We start from the raw sequence: 13,711 nt of genomic DNA on the forward strand, positions 1-13,711 counted from the left end.
TGCAGAGTACAATCTTGACTATCTATGTGATAATACATTTTTAAACACTACATTCAATAATTTTAGCTATTATAAACACAAGCCACCTATATTTCTCCCTTAACCACAAGCCACCAAATCCTAGAACAAGGCCAAAGACAAAGATCATTTCTAAATTATCTCTAAACCTTTTTTAGAAGGCCTGACTGTAAACAAAGAAGAGACTGAACATTTTAAGATGAGTGTACATGGCCAAGATTCCAACTGTTGGATCACTTCCTGAATTTTCTGTGCAAAAACATCAAGTTTTAAAATAAGAACTACTGTTTATGAATGCAAAAAAAAAAAAGAAAGAAAAGAAAACAACTTTCCAAATGCACCTCATGTCATTAGATTAATTTGCTATGCACCTCAGGCAATTATATTAGTGGCAAAGCTATTCTTCCAGACCTTGTCCCCAAGCAGGCACTATAATTAGAGGAAGCCACGTCCCAACAGACAAAACCTCTGCAGACGGGAAGGCAGAGCCCATTACATTCACCCCGAACACCTCTGACTCTCTGTGCGCCGAAGACGAGGCAAATGTGCACTCTGAAAATTAACACAGCCAGAGAGGAAACGTCCCACAGGGTGAATCAATACCCAGCAAAGGATAATGGGATTCCTGTTCAGGCAGCTGTGTCCTGCCCCCTCCCATTAGCACCTGTCAGTAAGAGCAGTCAGGGCCAGCAACGGGCCACCCGCCTCCCAGCCCCGCGCGCAGGGTGATCATTAGCTTCAGCCGGCGCAGCGGCACCCCACACCGCCAAATAGTGTCCTTTTCTCCTTAAATGCAGACAAACAATGACTGCTCCTCTAATAGCTGGCGCAGACCTTGTTAATCTTTCTTGTTTCACTTCTGTTTTGCCCTTTGCGCAGTGTGAGAGAAGAGATCAACGTGAAGGTAGAAATTAGGTTATTCAAGTTAATTTCGGGACAGGCTCAACGCGGAAGGCTTAGAACCACCTAAGCTGGCCTGCCTCACTTAGAGGAAATCACAGGATGGAAATAACACTCTGCTGATGGTGGCAGCTGGTAAATGATCAATAGACCCTTTGCAGCTTTTTTATAACCATTTGCTAAAGAGAGGACTGACTGGTTTCACATAGCTAAAAATCTCTCTCGTCCTCCTCTTCCCTCTTTTTTTCCCTCCTTTCCTTCCTTCCTTCCTTCCTTCTTTCCTTCCTTCCTTCCTTCCTTCCTTCCTTCCTTCCTTCCTTCCTTCCTTCCTTCCTTCCTTCCCTCCCTCCCTCCCTCCCTCCCTCCTTCTTTCCTTCCTTCCTTCCTTCCGTCCTTCCTTCTGTCCTTCCTTCCTTCCCTCCTTCCTTCCTTCCTGTCTTTCTTTCTCTTTTCTCCATCCCCCTTCCAATGTAGAATGAATAATCATTGAAAGGAAACCTGGACATTTAAAATATCAATCTCAATCCTGGAAACGGTAACATTTTTCTAAGTGCTTCTGTACAGACAGAGCTGTGGGGTGGGGGGCCAGGCTGTGGAGGACCCCAGAGTGGAGTCTGGACAGGTCAGAGCCCGGCCACTAGCCCTGTAGACCTGGCTGCTTTAGAAATGGCTGCGCGGTAAAGGGCCAGGAATTCTAACATCTCCCAGAAATTCACAAAGAACTGTGTTTTTTGCCCATGTATCTTATATTCTATCCAAGAGAACAGTACACATACTTCTAAACAAAATTCGCAGCCGTATTGTTTTTGTTTTTGTTTTTGTCTCTTCCAATAGTCCTTATTTGCCTCTTAACAGTAAGTACATATGGACTTACAGCCCAGCTATGTCCTATGTTTAGGACAAACCAGTTGGTTCAATTGGGAGGAAATCAGCCAAATTTCAGAACACATTGCATCAAACCATTTAACCACCCTCTCCTCATGTACTCATTCCTTCTTCATTCACAAGTATTTATTGGGCACCTGCTGGGTGCCAGATGATTGCAAAAAAAAGGAGATCTCCCAGGTCCGTTGGCAGAATCGACTTAGGGCAGAGAAGGATAAGAATTTTAACTTCCTGGTGATTTCTAAAGAACTCTGGAGACTAGAGACCAAAAATCTTCAAATTTACTGACAAATAATGTGAACAAGCTCCAGATCCAATCCCTTTTTGCAATGAAAGAAGTGCTGCTTCTGGAGCACCTAGAATATTTTTTTCTTATGAAAAAAGTTACACACATTCATTCTTGAGAGTATAGATATTAAAAAGAAAAAAGTTGAAATTGCCTATAATCACCATCCAGACCTTGGGTGGATGTCTTCTGTGTGTGTGTGTGTGTGTGTGTGTGGTTTCCTTTGTCTATGTAGGTTGAACCATTGGAAATTGCTGATATCTAACCATTTTGACATACAAAATGTCAATTTTACATGGCTCAACTGCACATTGTAGATAGGTTTATTAAAATAGGAACATAATATACAAATTGTATCCTGATTTTTTTCATTTAACTAAAATAGCATAAATTCCTCTGACATTAAACATTTCAGCAGCTTAAAATTAAAATAATTTCAATGGCTTACCGTTTTTCATTATATGGCTATAAAATCAATGCTTAATTATAGCAGACTACTTAAAAATTTTTTCCTGATTTTCTGCATTTTCATATTGCTGTGAAAAGCATCCACATCTCAAGCTTCTTTCAGTCACATCCTTGAGGCTTTGAAGTCGAACATGAAAGATGCGTTCTCCAAGGCAAGAGCCAGCATGACCACTTAGCATTTTGTAAATTAAGCTCGATCTCTGAATAATGCCTGCAAATCAAAGACTGCTACTATGTACACTTGACCCTGACCTCCCTCAGAATTAGTTCTTCCGATCAACAGCTTGTGCTGCCTAAGTATTTAACTTCTGCCATCACTAACATACATGCCACAATTTATTTGTTGAAAACTCTTCCTGATTTAATGACATCCCTTCACTTGGGGACACCCACCCTGCAACAAACTCAAAAGTGACTCCTGAGAGTACTACGGAGGAAGGGAGCCGAAATATCCCTCCCTAGCCACCTGAACAGGGTGGCACCCTCATGAGTAGCATTGGACAAAAGAGAGGGGCTCACACAAAGTAACAAAACGAGAACATTTCGTTTAAGAAGCACTGTGGGGATCATTCACTTGAAAACCTGAAATAGAGCAAATACTTGTATTTCATTAAGGCAGAGCTACAGCAGCTTATGGTGGGGGAGACGGTGCTAGCTGAGCCCGTCTCCGCCTTCCCCAGGAAATCTTACACGGATGAATCACCCGCTACCCATATGCTTTGCCATATTCCACCAAGCACATGACGGAAAGCAACTTAGAAAACCCCCACAAATGCCACGCCACCTCTCAACCAGCCCTATCCATCTTGAAAATGGTGGAAATGGGAACTCCAAAGATAGAATTTGTGTATTTACAATGATATGTTTTTAAATGGTTAAAAATGAACCATGAAATCTTTCAAGAAATTTCCATTCCAAGAAACTGTAAGGATTCTTAAAAAATGGTTTTGCCTGAGATAGTTGCCTAGGTTCAAATTCTAATTGAAACGTATTTATTTTTTGAGTTGAATTCACCTTACATGTCCATATACATGGAGAGTTTTTAGCCAAATAGCCCGAAACATCTGCAGGAGGTGTCGGGTACATTTTCTCACTCTCCAAAAGTTGCACTCCTGATTTTCTCTGTTCCAGGCAACATGTTTTCTTTAAAAACTCTTGAGTTTGCTGCGGTGCTGTTTCTGTATCTCATTTAGAAGTGGGAGGAAGAAGTCAGCTGTTTGTAAACAGAAGGCAGAAACTGATAGGGAATTATAATAATTGTCACTTTGATAGTATCTTGCCTTTGAAAATTTTGGAAAGCTTTGCAAACTTATAAGTATCATTTCCCTCATTTTTATTAAGAAGAAAACAGGGCGCAACCACCGAGGTAGCAAGTTAGCTAAAGTCAATAGTAGAAGCAGTAGGTCCTGACGCGTCTTTCTTTGCAGGCCACTAAATCATGCTCCCCGTAAGTCACGCCAAGCAGAGAGATTACATCATTAGGGGTGACCCCTGTCAGCACATCACATACATAAAACCCTTGCGAGCACATGGAAATCATTGCTGGTCCTGGGGAAAGTCTTTTGTTGTCCATGAGATGATTGATCACATATTCAAAGCTGGAAATTAAACATATCCAAACATGTAGTGGTTGCCACCTCTTGCCATCATTCCAAACAGAGTAGTAAGTGGGGGACCCCAGGAACCCAGCCTCCTCCACACGTCCAGATGCTTCTACTGAGTGCTCAACACTAATTATATTTTTAAATGTCAAATGCTATTTACTTTGACATTAAAAAACAATGTCTCTGGGAGATGAAATTGTGTCTTTAAAGATGAACAATCCTGGTAGCAAGCTTACAGCTATGAAAGTCAACATTTATCTCTCCCTTCACCATGCTGGTGGTTTTGAAGTCTTCTGCAAACACAAGAAATAACAGGGGTCCACAGAGTCAGTGTTTCCATACATTAGCCAAAACTTAAGCTAGCATGCACAAATGAGCCTTGTTTATTTCTAAGAATTATAGACATCATACAAATAAACATGCATGGTCACATGCACATCCTAGAAAATCAATATCTTCTGAATCCATTCTGTTTTTCAACCCATGTATCAAATTAAACATAAAGCTGGTTTGCTCTATAGGCAAATTTAATCCCTTGGGACAAATTTGACCTGCCTTTTGTTTTTGCCAATAAAGTTTTATTGACACCAAGACACACCTATTCATTTACAGACTATTTATGGGTGCATTTATGACACAACAACATTGTTGAGTCATTGAGATAGAAAACTTATGGCCACAAAATCTGCACAGAAAAATTTTGACAATCCCCGGTTCGTATATAAAATGGGTTAGTCATAGAACATGCTAGAAAATTACAAAGAGAGTAGTCACCTCTTTGGAGCAGATTCAGGGCAGGTGGCCTGATTTAGAATGCCCTTCTGACTACGGCCGTCATTCATGGCACCCACTCAGCACCATCTGTGACCACTGAATTGCCAGTGAGGTGAGCACCCATCGCCAGGGCTCCCTCCCTGAAGCACATATGGCCTTGGGACTGTGGTAGAAGGGAATATCTCAAGGTCATCTGATCCAGTCCCCTGAACTATGGAGAAATCCTGTCCCAGTATCCATGCAATATAGTCTGGGAAACTGCTAGAGTCCTTGAGCAAGAACTTACACAATACACACATCCCATTTCATCCCTGAGCAATTCTAATCATTAGTAGTCACTTAATGTCAGGCAGAAACCTGCTTCCCTGTCACTCCATCAGCATGGAAACACAGCATATATAGGAAAACAGCCACCATGACTCTGTGGACACGTCCCCATCCTCTTGTCACCAAGCTGAGCAGCCAACTGCCTTTGGTTGTGGCTCACAGCCACTGTCTTGACACTTTGTGCTCCTTGTCCCTCTTCCAGCCACCATCCATGATGCCTTCCCTGCATGGCCATGCTGCCCTTCCTTTCTGGCTCTTTTCCATTAGCATGTGAGCAAGTCTTCTCTTAGAGTGAACAGGGGGAAGAACTCTGGAAGCTAAGGCTTGTGGCTCTGTTGTTGCTTTACGTTGTCACACTTCCTGAGTCACTTCTCATTGTGAACCCAGCTCCCCTTGCTAGGAAGGGTGGTGTTGCATGGTTCAGTGCAAATAGCATTGAGCTACAACCCCAAAGAGTTAAGATCTAGTCCTGTCTCTGCCCCAATCTGGGTTTTATGGGCTCAGCGAAATTGTCTGATCTATGTGGGCCATCATTTCCTCATCTATGAAATTTCCTTATGGAGAAAGAACCATGGTCATTCCTCCTTTCTGGAATTAAAGAACACTTTGAGAATCCAACAGGTTGCTTACTCTCTTTCCCTGAAAAAAAAAATGTGCCCACATGTTCCGTGGGTTGAGAGGGCAGAAGGTTGAGAGGCTGGTGGACTCCAGGGTCTCAAGGTCACCCTGCATACCCTATCAAGCCACTTGTCCTTTATCCCTAAGTCTCCTCTGGGACACTCATTAAAGCTTTTAACACAGGACAGTGACAGTATCATATTTTTATTGTAAGAAATCAGAAGGTTGTCGTGATTGTGGAGAATGACTTATGAGTGTAGGGGGTGCTCTGCAGCGTGGAGGTCAAGGTGGGAATGGAGCATGGCCTTAGAGAAAGGTCATCGTTTTCAAGGTCATGCCTGCTCAAGGTGAAGTCCATGAGCCCACAGCAGCTCTTAGGGCCTTCTTAGAAATGCAGAACCTCCAGCCCCACACAGACCTTCCAAATCAGCGTCTGCACTTGAACGAGATCCCCAAGTCATTCGCAGCTTGAGGGGAAAAGTGCTGGGCTAGATTTTGGTGAACGGGCCTTGGAGATGCTGAGACCAGAACCGAAATCTATGGCGGTGCACGTGGAAAAGAGGCAGTGAATTTGAGAGTTCTCTATATGGAAGAATGACTGAACTTGGCAACATTGAAGGTGAGAAATGCAATGGAGAAAGGTCAAGGAAACAGCTGATATTCTATTAAGATATTCTATTCAAGTGCTGAATGGTTGGCACTGCAGCTTGCCTGGAATAGGGGCCACGGCAGGGGAGCGACTGTGAAGACGTTATCGAATTCCTTCTGTGACGTGTGAACTCGAAGCGCCTGTAAGACTTTGCAAGGGTTGTGTCCAATGGGCACGTGGAAATACAGGCTTAGAGCTCAGCAGACAGGTTATTAGTAAAAATACAGATTGGGAAGTATTCCCAGAGGGGCAGAGCCCGTTATTAACCATTTGTCCCTCTCTACCTGTGACACTGGCCTTGACCCAGCACACGGCTGCTCGATCAACACTCCTTGATGCTTCAGAAGTCCAGTAAGGCGAGGGCAAATGGTCTGCCAGTCTGGCGGCCAGGGGAGCAGAGGCCAGTTTAGGGAGAGCAGGTACAGGGAGGTGAGAATGGAAGGTGAGGAGGAGAAGGGGCCCATGTGGAAAGACAAGAGTGCTCTACTTTGAGGAGGAGACTTGTTAAAAGTAGGATTTTGTTTTGTTTTGTTTTGTTGTTTTGTTCTAAGGATGGTTTATAGTTCAGTGTGTTTACAGGCTGAGATGAGTATCTGGAGCAAAGCCAGAGGAAGACGGCAGGAGACACAGAGCGGAGGTGAGTGGCAGAGCAAGGCCTCAGAGGAGAGGGAGGCTGGGAACGAGAGACAGCAGGAGGTCTGTGCCTGGACAAGAGGTGAATCCACAGCACCTACGTGGACTCCAATCGCCGGGCTCATTACGCGAACCAGAAGGCAGGTTAGTGGAGAGGAAAGGCAGCCCCCAATGCAGCGAGGTACTCGCGCCGTTGGCCAAGGGTCCGTGACGGACTAACATGTGAAGTGGCAGCTGAGCACCCAGGTACACGGAACAGCATTCCAGAGACTCCCTGCAGCTCCCGCCTTCGCTCTGTGCTCCGGGTCCTGGGACATCAGTCTCGGGCCATTCAGAAGCACCTGAAAAACCCCAAAGCTGTCTTTAAGGAAGCTATGTGCATATTTGCAAAAATCCCATTTGCCTTTTAATGAGACTTTAAGCTCTTTAGCTTATACGCCAGGCCAGTGTTTCCATGCCTGCATTTAGACGAGGTGGAGGGGAAACATCGTGTTTCAGAGAAGGCGGAGAGCCTGGGATCGAGAGAACAACCAAGCAGAGGAGGGGGCCCTTTCTGTGTTGACACCGACTCCCTGTTGACAATAGCGCGTTCAGGAAACCTTCAGTGATTCCGACAGAAAACAAAATCAAGAAATTACTTTGTCAAAATGTGCAAATTTAACCTCCAGGGATTTGGGGAGGGGCGGCGAGAGCGGTTCTGTAATTACAAGTCGCAGGCAGGTACTTCATTCTTGGCAGTGACGGGGATGCGCAAATTGAAAAGTATGTAGTGACAGTTGGTGGCAGAAATCCTAGAGAAAACGCAGCCTGCCAGGTACCAATCCGTGCATGACGGGATCATCGCAAGTGCGTGGATGACTCATGGTCCCCCTACAATTTAGTGCTGGCTCTACCATATGTGGTTTTTGAGATCTTATGCTTATACCCGGTGTCACACATGGTCTCAGGTGACACCACAACCTTTCTCCTGCTCCCTTCTCCCAGGTCAAAGATCCAGAGAGGCAAAAAATAATAATAATAATAATCATTTGAGGAGTGAAACATCCTTTTGGGTTTTCTGGGAGCTATACAAAGAGTGAAGCTCTTCTGGTTTTAAAATTAACAATGAGAAGTAAAACTAAAAATAATAAATAAATAAATGAGCGTGGCACGTGGTAAGCATCGTATTAGCAACAAACATTGACTGTGAGCCCGCATCCCAAGTAGGGGGAAGGGCTGTGTGGCTCCACGTGCTACTAATATTCCTCCCTCCTCCTGTGCAGCGAGCAGTGCCGGGCGCTGCGCTGGTGCTCCGGGCTGCAACAAGGTACCGCCAACTGCGTGGCTTAAACCACAGGAATGTATCAGCTCTTGGTTCCAGAGGTCCAAAGTCCCCCATCAAGGTGTTGGCAAGGTTGGCTCCTCCTGGGGGCTGTGAGGGACACTGTCCCAGCATGCTCTCCCCGCTTCAGGTGCTCTGCTGGTGATCTTGGGTGTTCCCCAACTTAGAGAAGCGTCACCTGCTCTCAACCTTGGTGATCACGTGGAGCTGTCCTCTGTGTGTGCCTGTGTCCACTTCTCTCCTTTTTATAAGGACACCAGTCATAGTGGACTGGGGCCACCCTAATGACCTTGTCCTAACGTGAATTCCTCTGTAAAGACCTTGTATCCAAACAAGGTCCCATTCTAAGGTGCCAAGGTTTAGGATCCAACACATAGCTCTTTTTCTTCTTCTTCTTTCTTCTTTTCTTTTCTTTTTTTCTGTTCGTGGGGACACAATCCAGCCTACACCAGGCAATTGCTTTGAACTTGGCACTAGACTAGGTGCAGGTGGATAATGGCGAACAAAAGAGTGGTAATCCTTGTCCTCGTAGAGCTCATCCTTAGGGGAAAGGTTCAGTCGTGGAACAGGCAGTTGGCAGATAATTTCTTCATTACAGTTAACGATTATTGCTCTGAGGGTAAAACAGCAGGTTATATTAATACATGTAATGGAGGCGTCAAAACAATCTAGGGGTCGGGATCTGTCCCCCAGGAAATAGGGTTGAGAGTGAGGACGGAGTGGCAGGTGGAGAGCACAGCCCTGGCGGAGGCCGGTGGGGCGGAGGGAGTGGCGGCGGGAGTGGAGCTCTGCAGGGCACGCGTCTCAACGCCATTGTCGCGGAAAATCAGGGAAAGGACTTCCCATTTCTCGCTGACAGCTCTCTTATCTCCCCACAGGCCACCACTCCCTGGCTTGCTCACTTCCTCCCCTTTCCTCCTTTCTTTCTACAGCCTTCAGAAGTGTTTAGTTTCGTGTTTTATTACTTTTCAGGAATACATTCATGACCTATCCAAGGCCAATGGCCCCTTTCCAGAAATACCGTATTCCCCATACCTGATTTCCAGCTGCCACCTTATAAGAAGCAAGCCTCGACAGCCCCTCGTCCCCTAGGCTGAACTGGGTACTTCTTCACTACCTTCTAGCATCTTCTATAAGCATACTCATTAAAAGCCCAGATTCTGGATTCAGACTGCCTGGGTTGGAAACCTATCCCTGCTGTGAGTTAATCTCTCAGAGTCTCAACTTCCTCAGCTGTAAAACAGACATGATAAGAGCACAGTATTCTGAATATTCTACTTTGCCATTTGTTGGAAGAATCAAACGAGCCAATACCTGCAAAGCACTTAGAACAGCTCCTGGCATATAATAAACACAAGAGAAATATTACGACAGCGCTTAATGCAGGTACTGCCTGCTCTACACATCTCTCCCACTCCATTTTAAATTTATTCAGGGTCATTTAACCCAGTGGGGCCGACTATAGTATGTGCACAATAAATGCTCCTGAGTGAATGCGTGCATGGATGAATATGTTAAAGCAGTGCCTGAAACACCACAGATTTCCAATTTCTGCCTCAAATGGGAGATGGCTTAAATGAAAAGAGTAAGGCCCTTCCCATTATAACCTCAAGAATCTTTTCTCTAAAGAGTGAGTTTCTTCACATTCTATCCATTTATGGACTTATAGCTTGAAAAAATAATCCAACCCACAAATGGATACTGGAAAAAAAAAAAAAACGTTGTGCCCGTTTGATTTAAAGTGTTTTAAGGTGACAATTATAGGTCTGTATTTAAAAACATGTAAATAACATGCCAATTAAATGTGCGGGGACATTCTGAAAGCCCTCTTGTGAGAAGGCCCCACTTCGGTCAGATGGGCACTAGGTCCTTCCTACCAGACTCAGTACGAATGCGCCCGACAAAACGTGCCAACCGTGGACCACGAAGGTCCTCAGGGGTAAGTAGGGACACGTCAGCGGGGATTAAGTGTTAGCTTTTACAGAATCCCATTTGATCCTCGCATAAGCCTGGGTGGTGAGTTTTATCATCACACTCCACGGAAGTAGAAGGACACCCAGAAGCTGATTCGAAGCCAAGTTTCTCTTCAGAGACTTGTTTCCAAATTGCCGTTGTTCTGGTTTTATCCTGGAAGTGTGCTTTTTAAATCTCTATTTCCAATTTCATTCACAAAGGCACGCAGCAGGTTTATTGTGCGTGTGTTTTATTGACACATAATAATTGTACATATTCATGGGATATGTGTTGTATTTTGATACGTGTACACAACATATAATGATCAAATCAGGGTAATTAGCATGTCCATCCCCTTGAACATTTATCATTTCTTCATGTCGGAATCATTTCAGATCTTCTCTTCTAGCTATTGTAAGACATACAGTGTGTTGCTAACTGTCATGGCCTTGCTGCGCTCTGGACCACTAGGACTCATTCCGTCTATCTAACTGTACGTCTGTGCCGGTGACCAAACTGTCTTCATCCCACCCTCCCACCCTTCCCAGCCTCCATCGTGCTTCCTTCTACCTCCATAAGATCCACTTTTTTAGCTCCCACATATGAATGAGAACAGGCAGTATCTGTCTTTCTGTGCTGGGTTATTTCACGTAACATAGTGAGCTCCAGTTCCGTTCATATAGCTGCAAATGACAGGATTTCCTTCTTTTTCATGTCTGAGTAGTATTCTGCCATACAGACGTACCACGTTTTCTTTATCCCTTCATCCATTGATTCTATGCAATAACTCCACCTGTGCTTTTCCTCAGGGCTGGGGTGGATATTGAGCAAGGGGGAAAGTGCACACTAAGCCTGGCACCAGCTGTCCTCCAGCGGCTCGGGGATGTGGCTCCAGGAGCAGAGGAAAAGAAGGGCTGGAACCCGGCTGGGGAAGGTAGAGGAGGACCGGCCACGCTGCAGGGGGGTTGAGCAAGGACAGTCCCTCACATGGGTCTGCCCTGGCTGCTTCCCCTCATAGGAGAGGGTGGTACCAGGTGTACCCGTCACCTTCCTAGACACCTCAGAATCCAGCTGGCCACACATCCGCACCTGCTCCCCCTGAGAATCAGCAAGGTAACTGCCTAAGCCCAGAGGGAGAAAAGTGGATGACTCTGATTATTCAGGGAGAAATATTGAAAACAATGATCAGCTTACACACTCTATACAGGCAATCAGAGACACACAATTTGGGACAGCATTTATAAATGTCTTCCTGCTGAACCTGAGTATCATGATTGCAAAAATCACAGAATCCTCTCTTAACTCACTAGAAAATAGACACCAGGTTGCAAAAAGTATGTTCAAATAATCTAACGTGCCGAATTCCACCCTAAAGTTCAGGTCACATCTTGGCCATCACTATCAGTTGATGAATGTTCGTTAGTCAAAAAAGTCATTAACAATTCAAGTGGAATAAGCCATGTTTTTCTGATGGCAGCAGATGACATAATTGGAAGTTGCATCAAACACCTTCCGATTGTAGATGAAGCTACTTAATGTTTCAGGGGACATCTCTAAGGGAGAAAGGAAGAATGAAGAAACATTGGGATACATCAAAAGTGTTATGTCTGTGCTGACCCAGAAAAAAGACCTGCCAGTAAGAGGCAGATACATATAAATGGACCAAATAGTGTGCAGGCATCAGTGTAATTACTCAGAAGAAATTTATATAAAGTCTTTGAGTTGGAAATTTTTTTCCTAAATTTGCCAATGCAGATTTTAGGGAATCAACTTAAAATGTAGTTAGTGACATTATCCACTGTATGAGAAGAAGAGTATTTCTGACAGTGCTATGATGCCTGGGGTTTGGGACCCTTGCCAAGGTTAATGCAACTGCTTTTAGATTGGTGTCCCTACTCCCAGCCTGTCCCTCCTGCTCCCCCAGCCCAGTTTACTCTCTACACAGCAGGCAGAGTTGTCCTTTCAAAACCTAAACCAGCTTGTAGTCGCTCCTCAGCTCCTATCTCCTTCCAAGTAAAAGCTAAAATCTTGAGGAAGGTCGTACATGGTTTAACCACTTACCAGCTCTCAGATCTCAGTTCCTGCCACTCTGCCCTCAGCCCCTACATTATGGCCAGCTGGATACCGTGAGTCCTTCTCTGATTTCCCTGTGGAAAAAGCAACAACACTCACCACCACATCCTCACCCCCAAGTATGTTTTCCTTTTCTTCATAGTTAATCAAATTGCATTGCATTCTTCTTTCATGAAGAGGAAATCAAAGTATTTTGCCTTATTATTTCTGCTAAGTACAATCAAATTCCCTGAAAATTTATATATGAAACAAATAAGAAGATTCTAAAAGATGGACACAAGAAGGTATGCATGGTCTAAGGACCTCAGAACCCAAGGGACAATGTGGTATGAGTTCTCTGGGTGTCCTTTTCACCTCTCATATTTCAGACTTGGAGCTGAAGAAGCCAACAACCTAAAAATGGCACAGAACACAGACCAAAAAAGCCCTGACAAAAGTCTGCACTCTCTAGTCAAAGGATCAGAAAAGGGGCTGCCTAATAAGACATTTAGACACCAACCACTCTACTTCAGACAAACAGGACAGAAAAGAGTGCAGCCTCACTCTACCCATGTGAATAAAGGCATAGAAGAAAAAGTAGATTTCCACTTTGGGCTGCCTGTAATGGAGACACACCAGCCCACCCACCCCTGGCATGGGATGAGAAAAGGCCAAGAATGGACCCCCCATGGTATCAGTGGAGACCAAATGGAGATCCTGGACTTCCTACCCAACCCAGCTGTAATGGAGCATCCCTCCCACCCCCAGGGGTGACGTCAAACGATACCTGAAAGAGAGTCAAGACTTCACCAGCACCCAGTGGTAACAAAGCTACCCCCACCACTGTGCAGGCCATGCGAGGAACAATAACAAGGCAGTCCTACCCCTCAGCCAAGATGTTTCTCAGTGGAGGCCTCTTGGAGAGCTGGAACTCCTGCCCATACCCAGCAGGAATAAGAGTCACGCCATGACTCACTCGTACATCATTGGAGGCTGAGTGGGGGATCCTGGAGTTCTACTCCCATCTGACAGTAATAGGTGTTGTTACCCTGCCCCTTTTCCTGGAGGACAAAGGTCTGGAAAAGCCAGCTAAAACAGAAGGTTTAAATAAGACCCAGAATCTCATAACATAATGCTCAAAATGTCCAGGTGTCAACTGAAAATCATTTGTCATACCAAGAACCTGGAAGATCTTAAACTGAATGAGAAAAGTGATTGACAGG

Source organism: Microcebus murinus, chromosome 3 (assembly GCF_040939455.1).
Source record: "Microcebus murinus isolate Inina chromosome 3, M.murinus_Inina_mat1.0, whole genome shotgun sequence".
Taxonomy (NCBI): domain Eukaryota; kingdom Metazoa; phylum Chordata; class Mammalia; order Primates; family Cheirogaleidae; genus Microcebus; species Microcebus murinus.